This window comes from Schistocerca americana, chromosome 3 (genome assembly GCF_021461395.2).
Source record: "Schistocerca americana isolate TAMUIC-IGC-003095 chromosome 3, iqSchAmer2.1, whole genome shotgun sequence".
NCBI lineage: Eukaryota > Metazoa > Arthropoda > Insecta > Orthoptera > Acrididae > Schistocerca > Schistocerca americana.
Genome location: NC_060121.1, coordinates 727,182,202 through 727,209,252, shown reverse-complemented (window position 1 = coordinate 727,209,252; position 27,051 = coordinate 727,182,202).

The window sequence follows — 27,051 nt, the reverse complement described above, 5'->3', positions numbered from 1 at the left end:
ATATGCATTGGCGGCAGTGGAATAGTTTGGCAGTCAGCTTCAAATGCCGGTTCTCTAAATTTTCTCGTTAGTGTTTCTCGAAAAGGACGTCGCCTGCCCTCCAGAAATTCCCATCTGAGTTGTTAAACATCTTCGCAGCACTTAACGTGTTGTTAAAACCTACCGGTAACAAATCTAGCAGCCCGCCTCTGAATTACTTCGCTGTCTTTCTTCAGTCCGATCTGGTACGGATCCCAAATGCTCGAGCAGTACTCAAGAATAGGTCGCACCAGCTTCCTCTATGCGGTCTCCTTTACAGGCGAACCACTCTCTCCTAAAATTCTCCCAATGAACAGAAGTCGAACATTCGCTTTCAATAGCACAATTCTCACATGCTCGTTCCATTTCATATCTCTTTGAAACGTTACGATATTAAACATAGTACATGCGGAGTTGTACATTTATTGCAAAAAATATTACAGATTTCACCACGTCAGAAGGCGGGATAACAGACATAAATAACCTTCATGTTTGACAGAGGTGAGATTCCCAGGATAACTTCGATATAGCTCATTAAGGAATATGCCCTTCTCAGCCATTAATGCCAGTTTTGCATCTGTTATACATGTTGGTTACCAAGGGAGTCCTTGGAAGATATTACCCCACTCCTCTCTGTAGGCGGTCTTCAGTTCTTGCACAGTTCTAGGAGGGCGTGTTCGTTGAGAAACACGTCTGCCAAGAGCGTCCCAGTCGTCCTTAATAGGATTTAGGTAAGGGGAGGACGCAGGACATTTCATAGGTTCAAAACCTTCAGTTTCCAGTGTGTCAGACACCTCAGCGGTTCTGTATGGGAGGGCGTTGTCTTCCATAAACAGAAAATCGGAACATAGTGCACTCCTAAACATATGGTCACGAACCAGAATAATCTCTCTTCAGTACCGCTGTGCTGTAACGGTTCCTCGTGCAGATATATGCAGCGGTGTTCGGCCATTGTGCATAACGCCCTAGGCGACATCAGTGACGTGTGTGATCACTGACTGATGGCCAGAATCACTTCTCACAGTGAAACGGGATTCGTCGGAGAACATCACAATGGCTCACACTGTTACCGACGCCAGGCAACATGCTCTCTACACCAACGAACTCTTTCTCGGCGATGACGTGGGTGAAGTGGGATACATTTAACAGGCATCCGAGCATACAAATCAGCCTGATCTAATGGCCGCGAAATTGTTCCAGCAGAGATACGTGTACGGGTAGCGGTTGCAAGGTCTGGAGCGAGATGTCTTTGCATTTCGCCACTAGGGTTACCTATCGATCCTCTTGCGGTATGGTGGTCCGTCTGCGACCACCGCATGCTTTCACATAGCATTTCCACTTTTTGTGGCTTTTTTTAAAATCACGATATGACACTTTTGGACACACTCATTACTGTGGCCACAGTAGTGACACTTTGACGGGCTTCGAGCCGTCCAACTGCTCCTCCGCTAACGAAAGCACTGAAATGATGTCTTGCAGAAACGTTGCCGCGTCACATGGAATATCGCACTGATCGGTTCCACAACAACCTTCGTCAAACACTGTACTATATTTTAACTTAAGTTCAGTCTTGATCACAACACTTATGTCTCAGTAACATAGGTGACCGGTTTCGGTTATATTTATATAACCATCTTCAGACCTGTGAATTAATTTTAGAAAATACTAGAGACCAATCTTAAAATAAAATGAAAAGTGTCTAATGACGACAAAATTTTAACAAGATAAAATAAAACTTATTATTCCCATGGCTTCCTTGGAGGATGGTAGGCGGAGCTCTCCTCAGCTGCTACGAAGTCAACTGTTGGTTATGAGTGCTGAGCATTAGCTTAAATATGCAGAGGCTCCGCCTACTTCCTCTCACACTACTTCACAACTGCCAATCAGCGTTCATAATATGACGCTATCGTCAAAGTATAGAAGTACGAACTACACTACTAACATAAAACTGATTCATTTAAATGTCTGATTAACAGATAGTATGTGTATAACTTATTTATATTTTAGATAAAAACGGTAAACTACGATGTGCAGTAGCTGTGCCCTCTATGGGCAACTTTAATACTATTGGGGAGTGTCAGTTAAATCAAAGATGTAAAAGTCCTTGAAGTTGTGGTATATATCGATTATACCGAGTCGCCTACATCACAATTGCATCTTTGATGGATGTTGCAGAATCGTCTTACTTTAACTGTAGTTTTCATAGTGACATTCTTTATAACAGTAGGGTAGCAACCAAGAGTACGTTCCGCATTATGTATGTCTGAATAACCGATGAGACCGCTGATTAAACATATAGGACTCATCGATCTAATAGTTTTTATAATAATCAGTTTCAATTGATAAAAATTTTATATGTTATATCGTTGCTAGGCAATGAAAATCTCGTAACTAATTGGTCAAATTTTACAGGAGAAACAAAAAACTAATTATAGAAATCACATGAGGACCTGATTAGTCCATAGGATCCGGTCATTGGTACATAAGACTTTATTATGCACTTCAAATTGTTGCCGGTTTTTGGAGTTACGAAGTTTTCACAGTTATTTTTTTGGTAGCGATGGAGGTAAGAGGCATCTAACGAGTGCACGGATAAGAATTGAATGAATGTTTAATTTGTTTTTAAAAGAACTTACTTAAACTTTGCATTGTATGTGTATTATGACACATCTGTAAGGATACATTGTTACAGATATAAAGTGAAATGAATAATTTCACATTGATCAAAATGTTGGAATCTGGATGTTAATAAATTACAGTGTTTAAAAACATAGAAACAATGTCGTTAGTTTTAATTAACCTTTTATTACTGTAAACATTTGTGCAGTTTATTAACAGTTATTATTGTTACTATTACTGCTACACTCACAGTCATAGGTGACTGTAAACAAGTTTATTTTCGGCTACATTTTTTTAGATACGGACGTGTTCTATCATTACAAATGTGAGACAGTGTGTCAGAAAATGAATGCACATCCTTAGGAAGGACCAGCTTTAGTTGTTGCAAATGCGTAAACTTTTCTGCGATTATCTTTAATGGTGTACTGTAGAGAGGAGGCACTGTAAATGAACTGGGTATGTTTGACATCCTTCTTGGAAGTGGTTCCCATGCATCGCTGAATTTCAATTTATATTCCATTTTTCCGGAGGGATCATACTTGAGACTCCGGATATCAGTCACTGTTGGATCCCCAATTTTGGATCCTGGCCGAATAGACGAATACAACGAGAGTTTATCATAGGACTTGAAAAACGTGTGGTCCAAATAATTGACAACATAAGGTCTAGGACTTTGTCTTGCGGTAGCATAAACTTCTACATAGCCAGCAGGAGTATAAATGTGTCTGTTTTTTAATTTCCTTTTTATGGTGGAGTGCATAGAATCACACTCCATTTCTCCAGAAATTTTTGCACTATTGTAATACCTTTATGATTGGCGAGATGAGCCAGTACATTACTCATGACTGAGTTTCGATTCTGGTACGGCATCCGTCGCTATACGAAATAGCTTCTGAATCATTTTGGACGTACGTTTCTATAAAATGCACGAGTATACTGGCAAATTCCGAAACTGTTAGTCCACCTTCACTCTCGTGCCAAAGGTAACAATAACCATCGTTACTTTTTAAATCATAGATGGTAAAGTTGTGGACCTTCAGTTTGCTTTTATAGTGCAGTGCAGATGCTTTTAGTCTGGGAGAAAGCAGAAGTGCTTGAAGGTCCATTGTAAACACTCTAGCTGATCCTAATTTATCACTATTTTTCGCTTCCCTTGCCTCAGTTTTTCGGGCCATATGCAAAGAGGGAGATTGCCTGTCTGGTGAGAACAACAAAGATCGCACTGGTCCTTTTTAGGCGAAAATAAGTTAAGATTATTTTCATCGAATACCTCGCAGAACTGTTTGTAAGCAGCTGGCATTTGTCCTCTTTTCTTGCAAAATTGTATATATTCCCTATGTAGCTCTGATTTACTCTGCCAGTTGGGTTCCAAGTAGAGTTTTGTGGAAGAACGACGGCAGTAATGCGATTCCAGTTTCGGCAACTCTGCAAAAAAAAAAAAAAAAAACTGATGCTGATTGTCGTCCACCTGAAAGTTCCGTTGGTCTTTCCTGCATCTGAGGCCCTTCTGCAAGCGTTCTTCCTGATGCACTAGATGCCCATGTTCTGACACTCCATTCGCCTAAGCACAAAGTATTCAGACTTGCAGACGGTTTTTCTCTGTCCTTCTATTACAAAATTGTAATATAGTGTGTTAGAAAGGTGAGATTTATTAGATTCTGAATTATTTCTGCGTCTTTTAATTGGAACGTAGTAGACATGGCTTCTAACAAAAATTTTTCTTTCACCCCAAGACATATCCTGCCAGAAATGATTAAATATTAGCTGTCTCTGCTCTTCTGTAATATCCTTGCAATTCCTGTATCGATTTAAGGAAGAATGTTTACAAGTACATCGTGGTTTCATTTCCCTCCTACTTCTGCTCATTGTTGGCCTCTTTTTGCCAAACTCATCTTTTTGCATTCATAAATAATCCTGTCCACTCATACGTTCTTCTTTCTGCAAACTTTGAAGTGATTGGTTGCTTTTCCTTTTACTGCGCTGCTTAGTACTTTTTACTCCCACAACAACTTCGCCATCGTCGTCTTCCGTGCTGCTGTTACTGCTATGGTCATTTTCGTTTTTATGTGGATCATACACATCACCACTGCCACTGGAGATATCATCCTCGCTGCTGTGTTCGAAAAGACTTTCAAACTCAGAAGTGGAATTCGCCTCTGTATTGGCTTCTTTTTCCGCATTATCTGTAGTGTAAACAATAATGTCATCAATAATATTTAAATAATTTTATCACCTCAACTTCCAAACAAGGATCTTACTTGAAGTTACAACAATATGAACTACGGTTTACCTTCATTTTGTAGGTCTACTCTTTCCTTCGGTGCAGGACAAGGAGGAACCTGACTAGAATCCTCTTCCGGTGATTTTATACCATATGATCCGTTGTCGGCTTGTTTCACAAGGTGAAGAGTGAATTTACTCTTTTTACCCATAGCTGAAAACAAAGTAGTTACTGTAGAATGTATAGGATTCTGTTCAGTTCTAAAATTAGAACCTCGTATGTACCGAGCGCAGTCTGCTTTACGCGCGATGAAAAACTCGTAAGTCAACATTGTATTTAACGAGGTCATTATTAATTCTGTATATTAAAATACCATATATATATACCTAGCAATACTAACACGTACCTGTAGCAATAAAGCAGTGTTGGGTCTGTCAGTCAAAAAGGTTACTATCACATCAAAAAACGTTTTAATCTCGGAGCATGTGTTCGCCCTGCACACTAACAATGGCGATTACCAGAGATGCGAGGTTTACAGCACAAACTACATATCGCTGGAGATGTGAGTTTTTCATTATTGTCGCTACATGGCAACACCGTTCAACTCGAAGAAGGAAGGTATCAAGAGGCTATGTGGCATAAATGTCTACATTTGGTAATGGAGTTGCATGGATTTCATTGTCAGATGGAGCTACGAGGTTTTGATTGCCTAGCGACGATATAGCATATTTTTCATACATAGCTTTTGAAAGGGTATAACTAATCTTACATTTTAAAACAAAAGAGTAGGTGCATCTTCATTACAAAATTTTTCGCGAAAATCTAATTGTTCATTGAGCAGCATTGACGATATGGTTTTCAAATGAGCATATATCTCATATATAGAAGAAATCGAGATACATGCTCATTATCGTCATTAGACACTTTTCATTTTATTTTAAGTTTGGTCTCTAGTATTTTCTAAAATTAATTCACAGGTCTGAAGATGGTTATATAAATATAACCGAAACCGGTCACCTATGTTATTGAGACATAAGTGTTGTGATCAAGACTGAACTTTACTTAAAGTATAATACTCTATTGATCACTGTTTCCAAAAATGTTTACCAAAAAACATTGTACTGCTTGGACTTCCGAATGCATACGGACCATTCTCTGCAGTTAACACGTCCCGCAATATACATTTCCTTTTACTAACACCGATCGGGTATTCCGTAGCAATGGTCAGTTGTTCCGCAGCAACTGGCAGTTTTTCCGTAGTAAGTGTAAGTTGTTCCTTAGAAGTTGTTAGGCAGTGCACTATTCGAATTAGTCTATACTATCACCTACAACATTTACTATTCTTCCTGAAACAGCCTGTATATCGCGTAAATGAGGCGTCGGGTACTGTTGTATGGCTACGTAGATACGGTTTCATTTGCATGCGGCGGCAAATAGTCTCGTCGACGGTTGGCGACCGCCTAGCTCGGGGAATTGCATGCAGTTCCGTCACTGGCTCGAACCACGTCTGCGCGTGCGCCAGAGTTGTCGCGCCCTCGGTGCTTGGGCGACACGTGCTGCGTAGGTTGGTGGCTGCGAAGTGGGGGAGCAGTAGTGCTGGTGGGGGAAGCATTCGTGGGAGGGCAGGCGGGGGGGAATGGGAGAAGCTGCAACCCGCAGGCGGCCACGGCGCGCCGGCGCAGCGCCTGCGGATAATAAGATTTACTGCTTGCTGATTCTGTTTGAGAGTCGGACTCTGGATCCCGGGAGTCCCGCTAAATGGGATGCGCGCCGCTGCCGCCGGATTTACCGGCAGAAACATAGGCAGCGATCAATTTTTCAGCGCGCCCGTAAAAGGGATGCGGCGCGCCTCCTAGCCTGCTCGCCGCTGACTGGCAGGAGAGCAACAGACTGCAACACGGTCCTGCCACACTTGCTTTCCGACCTCAGCACTTGCCTCCTGACAAACGCCGTGCGCTGTCCTCCAAGCTGTTCTCCACTGACGCACCGTGTAGGGCTCACGAACAGGCCTGTGGTTTGTGCAGGACTTGAAGATTGAGTACAGAGTACGTAAAATAGACTAGCAGGGAACCATACAAACGTCTCAAAAAGAGATCGACAGGAAGTGCAAAATGGCTAAGCATGGATGACCAGAGGACAAATGTAAGAATGTAGAGGCTTATCTCACGAGGGGTAAGATAGATACTGCCTATAGGAAAATTAAAGAGACCTTTGGAGAAAAGAGAACCACTTGCATGAATATCAAGAGCTCAGATGGAAACCCAGTTCTAAGCAAAGAAGGGAAAGCAGAAAGGTGGAAGGAGTATACAGGGTGTTACAAAAAGGTACGGCCAAACTTTCAGGAAACAGTCCTCACACACAAAGAAAGAAAATATGTTATGTGGACGTGTGTCCGCAAACGCTTGCTTTCCATGTTAGGGCTCATTTTATTACTTCTCTTCAAATCACATTAATCATGGAATGGAAACACACAGCAACAGAACGTACCAGCGTGACTTCAAACACTTTGTTACAGGAAATGTTCAAAATGTCCTCCGTTAGCGAGGATACATGCATCCACCCTCCGTCGCATGGAATCCCCGATGCGCTGATGCAGCCCTGGAGAATGGCGTATTATATGTCAGCCTTCCACAATACGAGCACGAAGAGTCTCTACATTTGGTACCGGGGTTGCGTAGACAAGAGCTTTCACATGCCCCCATAAATGAAAGTCAAGAGGGTTGAGGTCAGCAGAGCGCGGAGGCCATGGAATTAGTCCGCCTCTACCAATCCATGGGTCACCGAATCTGTTGTTGAGAAGCGTACGAACACTTCGACTGAAATGTGCAGGAGCTCCATCGTGCATGAACCACATGTTGTGTCGTACTTGTAAAGGCACATGTTCTAGCAGCACAGGTAGAGTATCCCGTATGAAATCATGATAACGTGCTCCATTGAGCGTAGGTGGACGAAACTAAAATGAGCTCTAACATGGAAATTGAGCGTTTCCGGACACATGTCCACATAACATCTTTTCTTTATTTGTGTGTGAAGAATGTTTGCTGAAAGTTTGGCCGTACCTTTTTGTAACACCCTGTATAGAGGGTCTATACAGGGGCGATGTTCTTGAGGACAATATCATGGAAATGGAAGAGGATGTAGATGAAGATGAAATGGGAGATATGATACTGCGTGAAGAGTTTGACAGAGCATTGAAAGACCTAAGTCGAAACAAGGCCCCGGGAGTAGACAACATTCCATTAGAACTACTGACATCCTTGGGTGAGCCAGTCCTGACAAAACTCTACCATCTGCTGAGCAAGATGTATGAGACAGGCGAAACACCCTCAGACTTCAAGAAGAATGTAATAATTCCAATCCCAAAGAAAGCAGGTGTTGACAGATGTCACAGCTGGAAAATACTAACGCGAATTCTTTACAGACGAATGCAAAAACTGGTAGAAGCCAACCGCGGGGAAGATCAGTTTGGATTCCGTAGAAATGTTGGAACACGTGAGGCAATACTGACCCTACGACTTATCTTAGAAGAAAGATTAAGGAAAGGCAAACCTACGTTTCTAGCATTTGTAGACTTAGAGAAAGCTTTTGACAATGTTGACTGGAATACTCTCTTTCAAATTCTGAAGGTGGCAGGGGTAAAATACAGGGAGAGAAAGGCTATTTACAATTTGTATAGAAACCAGATGGCAGTTATAAGAGTCGAGGGACATGAAACGGAAGCAGTGGTTGGGAAGGGAGTGAGACAGGGTTGTAGACTCTCCCCGATGCTATTCAATCTGTATATTGAGCAAGCAGTAAAGGAAACAAAAGAAAAGTTCGGAGTAGGTATTAAAATCCATGGAGAAGAAATAAAAACTGTGAGGTTCGCCGATAACATTGTAATACTGTCAGAAACAGCCATGGACTTGGAAAAGCAGTTGAACGGAATGGACATGTCTTGAAAGGAGGGTATAAGATGAACATCAACAAAAGCAAAACGAGGATAATGGAATGTAGTCGAATTAAGTCGGGAGATGCTGAGGGTATTAGATTAGGAGATTAGACACTTAAAGTAGTGAAGGAGTTTTGCTATTTGGAGAGCAAAATAACTGATTATGATCGAAGTAGAGAGTATATAAAATGTAGACTGGCAATGGCAAGAAAAGCGTTTCTGAAGAAGAGAAATTTGTTAACATCGAGTATTGATTTAAATGTTAGGAAGTCGTTTCTGAAAGTATTTGTATGGAGTGTAGCCATGTATGGAAGTGAAAGGTGGACGATAAATAGTTTAGACAAGAAGAGAATAGAAGCTTTCGAAATGTGGTGCTACAGAAGAATGCTGAAGATTAGATGGCTAGATCACATAGCTAATGAGGAGGTATTGAGTAGAATTGGGGAGAAGAGGAGTGTGTGGCACAACTTGACTAGAAGAAGGGATCGTTTGGTAGGACATGTTTTGAGGCATCAAGGGCTCACCAATTTAGTACAGGAGGGCAGCGTGGAGGGTAAAAATCGTAGAGGGAGACCAAGAGATCATACACTAACCAGATTCAGAAGGATGTAGGCTGCAATAGGTACTGGTAGATGAAGAAGCTTGCACAGGATAGAGTAGCATGGAGAGCTGCATCAAACCAGTCTCAGGACTGAAGACCACAACAACAACAACAACATCCTTCCTTCTCGTTCATGTAAGATGGGACAGAGTCTGTGTGGTGACGGGGAAAGGGGGAGGGGGAGGAGAGGGGTAGAGATCAGAAAGGGAGTGAGTATCAGTTTAATGTTCCAGGCTGCATCATACATACACAGAGGCGACAAAAGTCATGGGATAGCGATATGCACATATACAGATGGCGTTAGTATAGCGTACACCAAGTGTAAAGGGGCAGTGCAGTGGCGGAACTGTCCATTTGTAGTCAGGTGGTTCATGTAAACAGATTTCCGGCGTGATTAGAGGGGCACGACGAGAATTAACAGACTTTGAACGCGAAACGGTAGTTGGAGCTAGGCTAGTTGGACGTTCCGTTTCGGAAATCGTTACGGAATTCAATATTCCGAGTTTCACAGTGCTAAGGGTGGGCCGAGAATACCATATTTCAGGCATTACCTCTCACCACAGACAAAGCATTGGTCGACAGCCTTCACTTAACGACCGAGAGCAGCGGCTCTTGCGTAGAGTTGTCAGTGTTAACAGATAAGCAACATCGCGTGAAATAACCGCAGAAATCAGTATCGGACGTACGACGAACGTATCTGATAAGACAGTGCGGCGAAGTATGGCGTTAATGTGCTACTGCAGCAGACGACCGATGCGAGTGCCTTTGCTAATAGCACGGCGTCGCCTGAAGCGCGTCTCCTGGCTTCGTGACCATATCAGTTGGACCCCAAATGACTGGAAAACCGTGGCTGGTCAGATGAGTTCTGATCTCAGTTGATAAGAGCTGATGGTAGGGTCCGAGAGTGGCGCAGACCTTACGAAGCCGTGGATCCAGGTTGTCAACAAGCCACTGTGCAAGCTGATGGTGGCACTATAATGGTTTGTGCGCCGGCCTGTGTGGCCGAGCGGTTCTAGGCGCTACACTCTGGAACCGCGCGACCGCTGTGGACGCAGGATCGAATCCTGCCTTGGGCATGGATGTGTGTGATGTCCATAGGTTAGTTAGGTTTAAGTAGTTCTAAGTTCTAGGGGACTGACGACCTTAGATGTTAAGTCCCATAGTGCTCAGAGCCATTTGAAGTCAATGGTGTGTGCTGTGTTTATACGGAATAGACTGGATCCTCTGGTACAACTAATCATTGACTGGAAATCGTTATGTTAGGCTACTTGGAGTCCATCTGCAGCCATTCATGGACTTCATGTTCCCAAACAACGATGGAATTTTTATGTGCCATGTCACCAGGCTACAACTGTTCGCGATTGATTTAAAGAACATTCTAAGTAGGTTTTCACGGAATAGTTTGCGTCTAACTTCAAGCGTCTGAGAGTTCAGTTCCTTCAGCATCTTCGTGACACTCTCCCACAGATCGAACAAACCGGTAAACATTGGTGCTGCCTTTCTTTGTATCCGTTCAATATCGCCTGTTAGTCTCATCAGGGATGGATCCCACACACTTGAGTAATATTCCATGGTGTATCGCTCAAGTGTTTTGTGTGCAGTCTGCTTTGCAGAATGATTGCATCACTCTAGTGCTCCACCAACTGATCGCAGTCTACCAGCTACTTTACCTGCGATTGAGAGTACACGATTGTTCCGTTTCATATCCCCACAAATTGTTTCACTTAGATATTTGTACGTTCGCCATTTCCAGCTGAGACTCATTGATATTATAGTTGTAGGATATTAAATTTTTTCGTTTTGTGAAGTGAACAGTTTTTCGTTTCTGAACATGTAAAGCAAGTTGTCAACCTTTCCAGCACTTTGAAATCTTTTCACGATTCGACTGAATACCTTCGCAGCTTCTTTCAGACAATACTTCAGTACGAATAGCTGCATCATATGCGAAAGTCGTGAGGTCACTGTTAATATTGGCCGCAGCATTTAGTATGATCAGCAAGGTGTAATGTTGTTAATTTGCTATGATGAAAGCGGTACTGATGGACAATAAAAGCGGGTTAAAAGCTGTGAGCTGTCTGGGGAAGTTAACCGTGCATTACTGTGCAACTGTTTCACCAGGTAACTAGTCTAGGTTTACCAAATTCCCAATCAGACTAACATTGATTATAATCTTTTAAGTCATACAACAACCGGTAATATATATATATATATATATATATATATATATATATATATATATATATATATATATATATATAAGGAGAATTTAAATAAAAAGAAAGAAATCAGTTTATATTTGGAAATTTATTTTAAGATCGATCATTGAAATTTCAGCATATTAAACGTGAGTTATAACTGAGCTGGTGCCTTATTTAGGACTGTGAAAATGTGAGATTGTAATCTTACGGAACACATAAAATATGGAGCCAAGATTGGGAGACTGCATACAACACTGCATTCATAAAATAACACACGAAGAACGTTGAAACATAAGCAAGAGGAAATTAACCACAACCAACAGATTCAGTTTTCACCCAAAGAAATTACGTTCGTAGCACAATCCTGTCCGTCATGTAATTACCACACACTGGTATACTAAATTCATACCAACTCTCTGTGAAATCTTCCCAAAAAGAATAGCTGAGGGCTACTTTGATGATTACACCACATGCTTCACGTGGTCAACTTGGTTTACACAAAGCGTATAACTCCACAATAATTTTGATAATTAAAATGAATTAGATCGAATTTACAAAAGAAAAACCTCGAACTGGTTACTAACGTCTTACTATTAACCTGATGGGTCAAACAGTTACTGATCAACACGTGGTTCCACTTTACTCACAAAGTAGTGACAAAGCAACTACCGGAAAATAATCTGAACTTCACACGAGAATTACACTGCGCTGCAATTTAAGATAACATTAGATATTTTAGAGCTAAACCTGAAATAAAAGTGATTAAATTTTCAGTTAGGCTGAACTTAAGAAATCCATTGTCGTACGGACTTAGCAGACACGCGCTTAGCCGGAGATCTTACCACTTCAGATGCTCGCCACGGACAGACTGACCTGCGCTCCTACCGAGCGTGCTTCCCAAATACAAACGGAAGTGGCCAGAGGGGCAGCTTCCTATACCAAGCTGACAACGGACGGCCAGGACCATACTAAGAATAGAAACCTCTTTGCTTTTAGAAAGCGTAGCTACCTGTTCCGACGTTGGTCCTACTGTTCTCTAGCAGACAGCCTTGTCTGCTACCCTCAAGCATGCAACTAGAAATACATTTGCTCATTCATCCTCTCACACAGAAGGGAAGGAGGATGACAGTATCTTATCAAATACGGTGTATAAAAGAAAGCGGATGTAGGTTCCGTATGAGACTGTGTGACATGAATTACATATAAACTGTGTTTTAAAGTGTAGTAGTGTGACAGATCGTTCTTGTTTAGGCGTACAAGTAACATGTTTCACTGCTCAGTCTCCTCCCAGATAGTCAGAAACACCACAGTAAATTTAGAAGAGGAATTTATACCGTAAATGACAACAGACTTAAGAAATTAACATGAAAGGAATCCAACAGAGACCTTTCAAAGGGCCCCAACATACTTCTCTAGGTCACACCCCGAAGTTACTTCTACATCTGTCGATGACTTTCCATCAAAGATAACTTACTGCATCCTCACTACCGAAAAATCCCCAGTCATTTTACTTGGTACACCAAACGATCGTACTTTTGATAGTAAGCGTAGATGTGGCTGAGTCAAACATTTTTTGGAAATCGAGGAACACTGCATCTGCCTGACTGCCTTTATCGATAGCTTTCGGTACGTCATGTAAGAAAAGTGCAATTTGGGTTGCGCACGTTCTGTGTTTTTCGGAATTCATGCTGGGTTGGCATGTAAGTCATTCCGTTCAAGATACCTCGTAACCTTTGAGCTCAGCATAATACCCTCCAAGTTTCTACAATAAATGGATATCAAGTATATAGGATTAGTTTTGATGATCACTTCTGTTATCTTTCTTGGGTGTGACCGGGGCAAGGTTTTTTGTACTAGGGATCTACGGTGTCTTACAGTTAAAAGAGCGGATACCTTGGCCACAACTTCAGTACAGGATCTGATAGGGATTCCATCGGGCCCTGGAGCAGTGTTCAGTTTTAACGATTTCAGTTGTTTCTCAACGCCACTGACACTAATATCTGTGTCATATTATCATTGGTAAGGTAATAAATTTGAGGCATTAATTCTTTTTTTTTTTATTTGTAAAGGATCATTTGGAAACGGAGTAAAGCACTGTTGGTTTTTCTTTGCTACCCTCAATTTCAGTTCCTGTCTCGTTTGACAGGGACTAGACACTAACTTTGCTCCCACTGACAGCCTGTACATACGACCCGAATTGCTTTGGGTTTTGTGAGAGGCCTTGCGACAGTATTGTGCTATGGTAGTCACTGACCGCTTTGCGCACTGCTCCCTTAACAGCGAAACGCGTTTCATTCAACATCTCTCTGTCTGTAGCCGCTGCTTTGAGTCACACATACTATGCAGTAGTCTGTTACTTTAGGAGTTCAGTGCTGTAAATGTACTATGAAAAGACTACTTGTAAAGCATTTTGTTATCTATATCAATTGTAAATCACGTTTACCGGTAGACTGCCACAACATATTCAAGACGAAAGAGTCCCTCTGTTTTATGGTGGGGGTGGTGGTTAGTGTTTAACGTCCCGTCGACAACGAGGTCATTAGAGACGGAGCGCAAGCTCGTGTTAGGGAAGGATTGGGAAGGAAATCGGCCGTGCCCTTCCAAAGGAACCATCCCGGCATTTGCCTGAAGCTATTTAGGGAAATCACGGAAAACCTAAATCAGGATGGCTGAAGACGGGATTGAACCGTCGTCCTCCCGAATGCGACCCTCCGTTTTATGGTGAACTTTTGTGCTGAACCGTACATTGTAGAATCCACGAAGTTTCAGTGCATGTTCACCACAGGTCTAGCTGTGTGATAACGAATCACTGCTATGCTAGGATGTGCAGAAGGACCATATAAATACAAAGGCACTAAAACAGCTTTAACAGAAAAGAAGTATTATTGAAATTAGACAAGTTGAGGGCCTCAGCGCTAACTAAAGCAAACAGTGCCAACTGTTCACCACTACAAGCTCCATATCATAAGTCGGCGGGACTCCGTCATCTTAGGCATGTCTCTGACGATGCGACGACGTGACAGGTGGTGGATACGTACAGACAATTTGGCTTTCTGAGCTTCTTTAAGTTTCAGACCGAACCTGAGTCTTTATAGCCTCTGATAATGTCTCTACGATCAGCTGACGGAAGTTAGGCACCGAAATAAGGCTTGGACCTCCGTTTAATGTCAACAGAACAAACTTCACCAAGGATACATTGTAGGAAAGAATCAAAATTTTCGTATCACTAAAGAATGTTATCGAAAAACCGTAGATAATCCTCTTACGTAAAATGAATCAGAAAACAAACTTGTAGCCTCTTTATACGAATAACTTTAGATGCTTAGTACTTAACATTAGAGACTTACATTTACCATAATGAAATACAAGAGCCGAACAAACATATGGAAACTCCGAAAACACCAACCATTTCTATGCCTAATCCGGTGCAGGAAACCCATTGGCATTCGAAACAGCTTCCAGTGGTCTTGGAATAGAAAAGTGCAAGTCCGGTATAGTTTCCAGGGGAAATCTTACACCACATTCTTTTCTTTCTTTCTTTTGCTTGTGCCGTTTTTCCGGCGGACACGCACGGTCGGCATGGTCAATCGGACGTGGCAATGTTAGTAAGGGGTGGCCGGATGCCCTTCCTGCCGCCACCCTGCACCCCCCGGTAAGAAATTAGCGTACCCCAATGGTCTGCGAGTAGTGGAATCCATGGAATAGTGCGAAAGTGTTCAGATGTCTGCGAGCCTTCTAACTGAGGCGGGACGTGGGGATCAGCCCGGTATTCACCTACGGGGATGTGGAAAACCGCCTAAAAACCACATCCAGGCCCTCGTCGTAAATCCGCCGGGTGGATTCGATCCGGGGCCGCCGTGCCTACCCGAGTCCAGGAAGCAGCGCGTTAGCGCGCTCGGCTAACGTGGCGGGTGAACTCTTACACCACTCTCTCTGCAAAATAGTGAATAGTGGCAAATTCAGATAACGTTGATGGACGTGGATAGCGATCACGCACTCTTCTCTCCCAAGTAGACCACAAAGGCTTAATAATATTGAGATATAGTGACTGTGATGAACAGGGGAGACTCAACAACTCATCCTCGTGTTCACAGAACCAGTCCTGGACGACGCGAGCTATGTGAACAGTCGCCTTGTCGTCTTGGAACACAGCGTCACAATTGAGAGCCGCTGACGTTTTACAATGCGATCCTGCACAGTACGCGTCGTTGGCCCTATACAGGGTGTTACAAAAAGGTACGGCCAAACTTTAGGAAACATTCCTCACACACAAATAAAGAAAAGATGTTATGTGAACATGTATCCGGATTCGTCAGTATGTACTGTACTTCCTCGATTCACCGCCAGTTGGCCCAATTGAAGGAAGGTAATGTTGACTTCACGTCATCAACACATATTTTCTGTGAACGTTTGGGCAGGCATTGTTGGTGATGTCCTGATTGGGCCCCATGTTCTTCCACCTACGCTCAATGGAGCACGTTATCATGATTTCATACGGGATACTCTACCTGTGCTGCTAGAACATGTGCCTTTACAAGTACGACACAACATGTGGTTCATGCACGATGGAGCTCCTGTACATTTCAGTCGAAGTGTTCGTACGCTTCTCAACAACAGATTCGGTGACCAGTGGATTGGTAGAGGCGGACCAATTCCATGGCCTCCACGCTCTCCTGACCTCAACCATCTTGACTTTCATTTATGGGGGCTTTTTGAAAGCTCTTGTCTACGCAACCCCGGTACCAAATGTAGAGACTCTTCGTGCTCGTATTGTGGACGGCTGAGATACAATACGCCATTCTCCAGGACTGCATCAGCGCATCAGGGATTCCATGCGACGGAGGGTGGATGCATGTATCCTCGCTAACGGAGGACATTTTGAACATTTCCTGTAACAAAGTGTTTGAAGTCACGCTGGTACGTTCTGTTGCTGTGTGTTTCCATTCCATGATTAATGTGATTTGAAGAGAAGTAATAAAATGAGCTCTAACATGGAAAGTAAGCGTTTCCGGACACATGTCCACATAACATATTTTCTTTCTTTGTGTGTGAGGACTGTTTCCTGAAAGTTTGGCCTTACCTTTTTGTAACACCCTACATAAGATTTGCCGCACTCACATGGAATCCTGTAAACACCTGCCTTACGCAGCTCTAGATCGCTAAAGAGCGCTGCAGACCTGTAAACGACGGAACAATGAAGAGGAAGAGGCTTTTAAAACGACTGCCTATTTACCATATATTGGTAATATTTCAGCACAAATAGGCAGAATACTAAGATAATATAAAGTGAAAGCAGTCTTTCGCCCTCCTGCAAAAATATCGTCGTTGTTGGGATCCGTCAAAGGCGACCAAGAGCTGCGCAAGGCAGGTGTTTATAGGATTCCGTGTGAATGCGGCAAATCTTATATGGGGCAAACGACACGTACTGTGCAGGATCGCATTGTAGAACATCAGCGGCATGCTCGCCTTCTTCAGCCCTGTAAGTCTGCCATCGCCGAACAGTGTATTTCCACTGGTCATGTCATGAATTACAATGAGACAAAAATTGTGGCCCATACGCCTAACTTCCCAGTTCTAAGCAAAGAAGAGAAAGCAGAAAGGTGGATCTGTACAGGGGTGATGTACTTGAGGACAATATTATGGAAATGGAAGAGGATGTAGATAACGATCAAATGGGAGATGTGATACTGCGTGAAGAGTTTGACAATGCACTGAAAGACCTAAGCCGAAACAAGGCCCCGGGAGTAGACAACATTCCATTAGAATTACTGATAGCCTTGGGAGAGCCAGCCCTGACAAATCTCTACCATCTGGTGAGGAAGATGTATGAGGCAGGCGAAATAGCCTCAGACTTCAAGAAGCATATAATAATTCCAATCCCAAAGAAAGCATGTGTTGACAGATGTGAAAATTCCCGAACTATCAGTTTAATAAGCCACGGTTGCAAAATATTAACACGAATTCTTTACAGACGTATGGAAAAACTCGTAGAAGCCGACCTCGGCGAAGATCATTCTGGTTTCCATAGAAATGTAGGAACACGTAAGGCAATACTGACACTACGACTTATCTTAGAAACATGTTATTCAATGTGTATATTGAGCAAGCAGTAAAGGAATCATCATCATCATTTAAGACTGATTATGCCTTTCAGCTTTCGGTCTGGAGCGTAGTCCCCCTTATAAAATTCCTCCATGATCCCCTATTCAGTGCTAACATTGATGCCTCTTCTGATGTTAAGCCTATTACTTCAAAATCATTCTTAACCGAATCCAGGTACCTTCTCCTTGGTACGCCCCGACTCCTCCTACCCTCTACTGCTGAACCCATGAGTCTCTTGGGTAACCTTGCTTCTCCCATGCGTGTAACATGACCCCACCATCTAAGCCAGTTCGCCCTGACTGCTACATCTATAGAGTTCATTTCCAGTTTTTCTTTGATTTCCTCATTGTGGACACCCTCCTGCCATTGTTCCCATCTACTAGTACCTGCAATCATCCTAGCTACTTTCATATCCGTAACCTCAACCTTATTGATAAGGTAACATGAATCCACCCAGCTTTCGCTCCCATACAACAAAGTTGGTCGAAAGATTGAACGGTGCACAAATAACTTAGTCTTGGTACTGACTTCCTTCTTGCAAAAGAGAGTAGATCGTAGCTGAGCGCTCACTGCATTAGCTTTGGTACACCTCGCTTCCAGTTCTTTCATTTTGTTGCCATCCTGTGAGAATATGCATCCTAAGTACTTGAAACCGTCCACCTGTTCTAACTTTGTTCCTCCTATTTAGCGCTCAATCCGTTTATATCTCTTTCCCACTGACATTCCTTTCGTTTTGGAGATGTTAATCTTCATATCATAGTCCTTACATTTCTGATCTAGCTCTGAAATATTACTTTGCAAACTTTCAATCGAATCTGCCATCACAACTAAGTCATCTGCATATGCAAGACTGCTTATTTTGTGTTCACATATCTTAATCTCACCCAGCCAGTTTATTGTTTTCAACATATGATCCATAAATAATATGAACAACAGGGGAGACAGGTTGCAGCCTTGTCTCACCCCTGAAACTACTCCGAACCATGAACTCAAATACCGTCAACTCTAACTGCTGCCTGTCTATCCATGTAAAGACCTTTAATTGCTTGCAAAAGTTTGCCTCCTATTCCATAATCTCGTAGAACAGACAATAACTTCCTCCTAGGAACCCGGTCATATGCCTTTTCTAGATCTATAAAGCATAGATACAATTCCCTGTTCCACTCATAACACTTCTCCATTATTTGCCGTAAGCTAAAGATCTGGTCCTGACAACCTCTAAGAGGCCTAAACCCACACTGATTTTCATCAAATTTGTCCTCAACTAATACTCGCACTTTCCTTTCAACAATACCTGAGAAGATTTTGCCCACAATGCTGATTAAAGAGATACCTCTGTAGATGTTACAATCTTTTCTGTTTCCATGTTTAAAGATTGGTGTGATTACTGCTTTCGTCCAGTCTGATGGAGCCTGTCCCGACTCCCACGCCATTTCAATTATCCTGTGTAGCCATTTAAGACCTGACATTCCACTGTATTTGATGAGTTCCGACTTAATTTCATCCACCCCAGCCGCTTTATTGCACTGCAATATATTGACCATTTTCTCCACTTCCTCAAATGTGATCCTATTTCCATCATCATTCCTATCCCATTGTACATCGAAATCTGAAACATTACTCATCGTATTTTCACCTACATTGAGCAACTCTTCAAAATATTCCCTCCATCTGCCCAAGGCATCAACAGGATTCACCAGCAGTTTTCCTGACCTGTCCATAATACTTACATTTCCTTCTTACCTCCCTTTCGAAGACTGCTAATTACACTCCAGAATGGCTTTCCAGCAACTTGACCCAAAGTCTCCAACCTGTTTTCAAAGTCTTCCCAAGATTTATTCTTGGATGCTGCAATTATCTGTTTGGCTTTGTTTCTTTCTTCAACATACCTTTCTCTGTCTACCTGAGTTCTAGTATGTAGCCATTTTTGATACGCCATCTTCTTCCTTTTACAGGCTGCCTTGACTGTGTCATTCCACCAAGCTGTTTGCTTCATCCTACCTTTACACGCTACTGTTCCAAGACATTCTTTAGCCACTTCTAGTAGTGTTTCCCTGTACCTCGTCCATTCCTTTTCCAATGACTGTAATTGCCTACATTCAACTAACTGGTATCTTTCTGAGATCACTGTTATGTACTTGTGTCTGATTTCCTTATCCTGAAGTTCCTCCACCCTTATCCTCCTACATATGGACCTGACCTGCTGCACTTTCGGCCTCACAATACCAGTTTCACTGCAGATTAAATAGTGATCAGTGTCATCAAAGAATCCCCTGAATACACGTGTGTCCCTCACAGCCTTCCTGAATTCCTGATCTGTTATTATATAGTCAATGACAGATCTGGTTCCCCTGCCTGCCCAAGTATACCGGTGAATGTTCTTATGTTTAAAAAATGAGTTTGTGATTACTGAGCCCATACTGGCACAGAAATCCGAGAGTTGTTTCCCGTTCCTGTTGGCCTTCATATCCGCTCCAAATTTACCCATAACCTTTTCATACCCTTCTGTTCGATTTCCAATCCTGGCATTAAAATCACCCATGAGCAGAACACTGACCTTGTCCTTTACTCTAACAACTACATCACTGAGTGCGTCATAAGAACTATCCATCTCATCTTGATCTGCCCCTTCACTATGCGAATATACTGACACAATCCTAATTTTCTAGTTAGACACTGTCAAATCTATTCACATCAATCAACATCAGTCGTTCGTTTACGTATCTTACTGCAACTACGCTGGATTCCATTCCTTTCCTGATGTAAAGCCCACACCCCATTGTGCTATTCCTGCTTCGACTCCTGACAGGTAAACCTTGTATTCGCCCACTTCCTCTTCTTTCTCACCCCTTACCCGAATGTCACTAACAGCTAAACATCCCACCCCATCTTACTTGCAGCCTCTGCCAACTCTACCTTCTTCCCAGAGTAGCCCCCATTGATATTAATAGCTCCCCATCTCGTTACCATTCGTTTGCCGAGTCGTATCTTAGGAGTCCCTGGTTTGTCAATTGGAGGTGGGGCTCCGTCACCTCCAAAGGTCCGAGGCATTTTGCTCTGATTATTGCCAGCATCATATTTAAAGTACCGGGGAAGCAGGTTGCTAGCCTTACTTGCCCCAGGTCCCATTGGGTTTTACCCCTAACGGTTGAGGGACTAGCCGGTGGATTTGGTAATCTTTGCCGTCTGAGCACAAAGGTGACCACGACTCAGAATATGTCCGAGATGCCCAGCTTTATTCCAAAGTAACTGGTATCCTGACTGTCAGGATCACTTACTTGGCCACTCATACGTTGCCCGTCGTTCATGAACTAGGACATGACAACAGGAACCCACACCATGGACCAGTAAAGGAAATAAAAGAAAAATTCGGGGTAGGAATTAAAATCCATGGAGAAGAAATAAAAACTTTGAGGTTCGCCGATGACATTGTAATTCTGTCAGAGACAGCAAAGGACTTGGAAGAGCAGTTGAACCGATGATGGTCGAAGTAGAGAGGATATAAAATGTAGACTGGCAATGGCAAAGAAAGCGTTTCTGAAGAAGAGAAATTTGTTAACATCGAGTATAGATTTAAGTGTCAGGAAGTCGTTTCTGAAAGTATTTGTATGGAGTGTAGCCATGTATGGAAGTGAAACGTGGACGATAAATAGTTTAGACAAGAAGATAATAAAAGCTTTCGAAATGTGGTGCTACAGAAGAATGCTGTAGATTAGATGGGTAGATCACATAACTAATGAGGAGTTATTGAATAGAATTAGGGAGAAGAGAAATTTGTGGCACACCTTGACTAGAAGAAGGGAGCGGTTGGTAGGACATGTTCTGAGGCATCAAGGGATCACCAATTTAGTATTGGAGGGCAGCGTGGAGGGTAAAAATCGTAGAGGGAGACCAAGAGATGAATACACTAAGCAGATTCAGAAGGATGTAGATTGCAGTAGGTACCGGGAGATGAAGAAGCATGCACAGGATAGAGTACCGTGGAGAGCTGCATCAAACCAGTCTCTGGACTGAAGACCACAACAAAAATAACGTCTAACTTTTGGAGCTCTATTATTAACGAATCCGTGGAAATACGGCTTTCTGACAATGAGTCTTATTAATCGTTACTGCTGTTACCAATTGAATTCGGCTTGGAATCCAATCGTCGAAAAACTTCGTGTCCTCCGTATCCGACGTAGTTCTGTGACGGAACCGTGGGATGACAATAGAATTGATATCGATGCGGCGAGTTTTCACCACAGAGGGCACGTAGCGCAGCAGAATCGAACACCCTCAAGCAGCGCACGCGCAACACCAAGTGAATCCACCACGCATGTGCCGGAGGGGCCTTAAATACCAGAGCTCAGAGAGTTTTCGCCAATATCACCTGAAGATGGCCAGAGACTCTGCGTCGAATTATTGTGGCAGGGAGTTGCAAACATCCCGCAATTTGCCAGAAATTTTGTGGAACATCTATGGTGGAGTTTTCTAAATCCATTGATGGTTAACTTAGGAAATGACTCAGTTAAAAATTGTAACTCTGTGGTCGGCTTGCACGAGCATTTCATACGACGGTTGCATTTTACGTTGATGTATTAATTCCGACACAGACGCCTGATAACAGCCGTTCAATCGGAAACTGTCTAGTTGCATGTATGAATAAAGAATAAAAGGGCAGAAAATTGTAACCAAAATGGTATTTTCAATCAGGAATTCCAGTATGAAATAGTGCGTGGTTGTGCAGCTACAGTGAAGAAGTTATTTTCTTCACTTTAGTGAGATACAGGGTGTTACAAAAATGACCGGTATATTTGAAACGGCAATAAAAACTAAACGAGCAGCGATAGAAATACACCGTTTGTTGCAATATGCTTGGGACAACAGTACATTTTCAGGCAGACAAACTTTCGAAATTACAGTAGTTACAATTTTCAACAACAGATGGCGCTGCGGTCTGGGAAACTCTATGGTAAGATATTTTCCACATATCCACTATGCGTAGCAATAATATGGCGTAGTCTCTTAATGAAATTACCCGAAACCTTTGACAACGTGTCTGGCGGAATGGCTTCACATGCAGATGAGATGTACTGCTTCAGCTGTTCAATTGTTTCTGGATTCTGGTGGTACACCTGGTCTTTCAAGTGTCCTCACAGAAAGAAGTCACAGGGGTTCATGTCTGGCGAATAGGGTGGCCAATCCACGCCGCCTCCTGTATGTTTCGGATAGCCCAAAGCAATCACACGATCATCGAAATATTCATTCAGGAAATTAAAGACGTCGGCCGTGCGATGTGGCCGGGCACCATCTTGCATAAACCACGAGGTGTTCGCTGTGTCGCCTAAGGCAGTTTGTACCGCCACAAATTCACGAAGAGTGTCCAGATAGCGTGATGCAGTAATCGTTTCGGATCTGAAAAATGGGTCAATGATTCCTTTGGAAGAAATGGCGGCCCAGACCAGTACTTTTTGAGGATGCAGGGACGATGGGACTGCAACATGGGGCTTTTTGGTTCCCCATATGCACCAGTTCTGTTTATTGACGAAGCCGTCCAGGTAAAAATAAGCTTCGTCAGTAAACCAAATGCTGCCCACATGCATATCGCCGTCATCAATCCTGTGCACTATATCGTTAGCGAATGTCTCTCGTGCAGCAATGGTAGCGGCGCTGAGGGGTTGCCGCGTTTGAAGTTTGTATGGATAGAGGTGTAAACTCTGGCGCATGAGACGATACGTGGACGTTGGCGTCATTTGGACCGCAGCTGCAACACGGCGAACGGAAACCCGAGGCCGCTGTTGGATCACCTGCTGCACTAGCTGCGCGTTGCCCTCTGTGGTTGCCGTACGCGGTCGCCCTACCTTCCCAGCACGTTCATCCATGACGTTCCCAGTCCGTTGAAATTTTTCAAACAGTTCCTTTATTGTATCGCTTTTCGGTCCTTTGGTTACATTAAACCTCCGTTGAAAACTTCGTCTTGTTGCAACAACACTGTGTTCTAGGCGGTGGAATTCCAACACCAGAAAAATCCTCTGTTCTAAGGAATAAACCATGTTGTCTACAGCACACTTGCACGTTGTGAACAGCACATGCTTACAGCAGAAAGACGACATACAGAATGGCGCACCCACAGACTGCGTTGTCTTCTGTATCTTTCACATCACTTGCAGCGCCATCTGTTGTTGAAAATTGTAACTACTGTAATTTCGAAAGTTTGTCTGCTTGAAAATGTACTGTTGTCCCAAGCATATTGCAACAAACGGTGTATTTCTATCGCTACTCGTTTAGTTTTTATTGCCGTTTCAAATATACCGGTCATTTTTGAAACACCCTGTACATGCCAATAATACAACTAGGAGGATCTAATGTTTGCCACGTACGAATACTCCAACTTTCGTTTCTCGTGGTCTTCAAATGTATTTTGCAGTGTAAGGAGCTTCTTTCGGACAATATTTAAGCCTATGATGGTAAAATAAAGACTGCTAATCCTTTTTGTGTGCAGTGAGTGGATGCTACGGTTCTTTTTAAATAATTTCACTTTCTAAGACATGATATTCTTGTGCGAGTTGATGCGTAGCTGGGATATCAGTGTAAGAACCCACAACTTGGTAAATGAAGGTCTAAATGAGTCTCGTCAGTTAAAGCCACGTATGATCTAGATGGCTCAATTGTTGTCTCAAAATATCCTCTATGGTCTCAAAATATTATCGTCGTTGATATGAAAGTATACTAAGCAAAGAGATACTCATGTATCACTAACGCTAAATGTAGGTAGTAGTCGAATGGTACAGGATGTGGCATAGTGAAAGTGTTACGATAAGTAGAGATGATATAGTCGTATCACGTCAATGATTTTTAAAGTATTAAATTTGTGAGAAGGTCTTATGGGACCAAACTGCTGAGGTCATCGGCCCCTAAGCGTACACACTACTTAATTTAACCTAACCTAACTTACGCTATGGACAATACAACACGCACTCACGACCGAGGGAGGACTCGAACCTCCGACGTGGGGAGCCGCACGTACCGTGTCAAGATGCCTCAGATCGCGCGGCGTTCATGATTTATAAGGTTTAAATAACTCGTGAACGCAACAAAATTGAAACTAAAATATGTAATTTAAATTCCGAAGAAACGTAACTGGCTTCTCGATTAAACGGAAACGTGTATAGATACGGAGAAAAAGCTGCCTGCTTAATTGAAATAAAAAGATCACGCTCTTTTCGTGTCACCTCATTAAATAATTAACCTGAGTACAACGTGAAAACGCTCTGTAAAATGTAAAACATTTCGCTATAATATGACTAAAATCTCCATGGCGGTGAGACATCACTCCGTTTATTCTCGTACAGCACCCGTATTATCTGCATTTAAATAAAACTAAGCAATATCACTTAACATTAATGTAGTTCTTTGTGAAAATTTAATCTACATGATAGGCTGAGTCGCTCTTTTGCAGATAACTCTTGCTCCCTCTGGATTTGGTCGTTTTATGAATATTGCGAGAGAGTGTTAATCTTCCTGTACACGCTGCATTTGCGCTGGAAATAATACAAGCACTCATCTCCGTTTTTAAGCCTTTCCCATCCAACATTGTAGACCATTTATCGTGGCCTTACAGCCTAGCTAGTACCTCTGAAAACACACTTTTTTGACCATAAGGAAGCTGCAGGAGACGGCTCTCGGGGCAGGGGGCTGCGGGTAGAATGTGTCGATTTTCACTGAAAAAAGACTCAATTCTATATATTGCCTTGGTCACAGTTAGTGGGGAGACGATTTGTCGGCCCCAGCTGTATTATGGCGGCTGGAAGAAAGGGAACACAATCGCCACATGGTGATGACACCTATCCAGTTGTGGTGTAGCTCCTTCCAGTCACTGAGGAGGAATGAAGTCTTGTTAACTCAGTTCCAAATTATACAGTGTTCTCTGACGCGTCGTTTTCTTCCTCTGATGAGGGGGGCAACAAGTGCTTATTGCTTGAGCAGCGCAAGCTCTCGACGCTTCCCGTTGGAGCGTGCACCATGTTTTCTAATGAAGTGAGGGAAATGGCTTGACTGGGTACTTTCTCACTATTTTGGACGATTAATTCATTGTCAAATTCAGTTTCATTGTCCAGTTAATAGCTAAGGTCTAGGAAAGGAATACTTGGTTAAATACTTTGGCTGGCTCTGACAACCCATAGCCAATATTTTCCATTTTTGGACTGATTTTCAGCATGCGTTTCTACACTTTCACTTTTTGCGCAGTATGGTATTATTATTGGTGTTATTACTCTAGATTTTGTTTCTTTTTATTTCACTACATTTATTTTGTCTTATGTTACGTAATTATTGGTAAGCGGAAGCTATTGCAGTGTCTCGTGCAACAACTATTAGTGCTGCTCTGTGTAGTCAATTTATATCTTATTGAGGGAGGATTGCTTCCCATAGATTTCGTCCCTCGTAAATGAGTGTACCTTTGAAATAAGGTAAATAATTTCATTCACCTAATTCGAGGACGGAAAAGAAGACATCAGCCATATTTTCTATAGCTGTCCGAGTAGATACGATGCTGAGAGCCAGCTGCTGTTACTTCTGGGCAACAGGAGTATCTATGTAACTGCGCTGCTATATTTTACATTCCTTATTAACGGAAGCAGAGATCATTTTCCATTGGGTGACTGTATATAAGTTCTTGTATATGAATGTAGCTGTAGATACAAAGGCTTAAGAATGTGCTCTTATCAAAAGCGACATGTAAGATTTAAATAAAGACTACGAAAACATCAAGTAGTCAACTAGAAGGATTAAGCTGACAGATCGATATAAATGTTGAGAGATGTCACATGGAAAATAAGTGCAAGAGCGATCTTACAAATGTTAAGTTCGTTTCAGAATTTTAGGGCCCTCAACGCTGTGATTACATCAGAGTCACGGAATGAAAGCGCGTGAAGATAATATTGAATTGGGCGCTAACAGCAGAAGAACAAGCTGAAATACTAGAAGCGATTTCATTATATTTAGGAGTGCTTTCTCTTCTTTGCTCAATCGTAGTGTTAGAAATGTGGGCAAGGAGCAAAAAATAACAAAAACGTTTTTAATATTAGGATCGGAACGTAATTTTGTGTTCTGTGAAGAAGAGGCGGTACAGCCAAAAGTGATTGCACCATCTGCATTATTTTCCTCTATTCAGGAAAACCGTGAAATCTGTCTAAATAGAATACCTAACTTATAGCTCATTTTGAGCTATTGTTTTTCTCTAACTTCAGTACCTGCCTTCCAACACATATTTGAATGAAGACCTTACATTTTCGTCGCGGACTTAATAGAAAACGAAAAAGGAACCCGCTGAAGCAAATACTACTACAATGATGAAATTTTATTCACGTCTTCCGCAGATTTT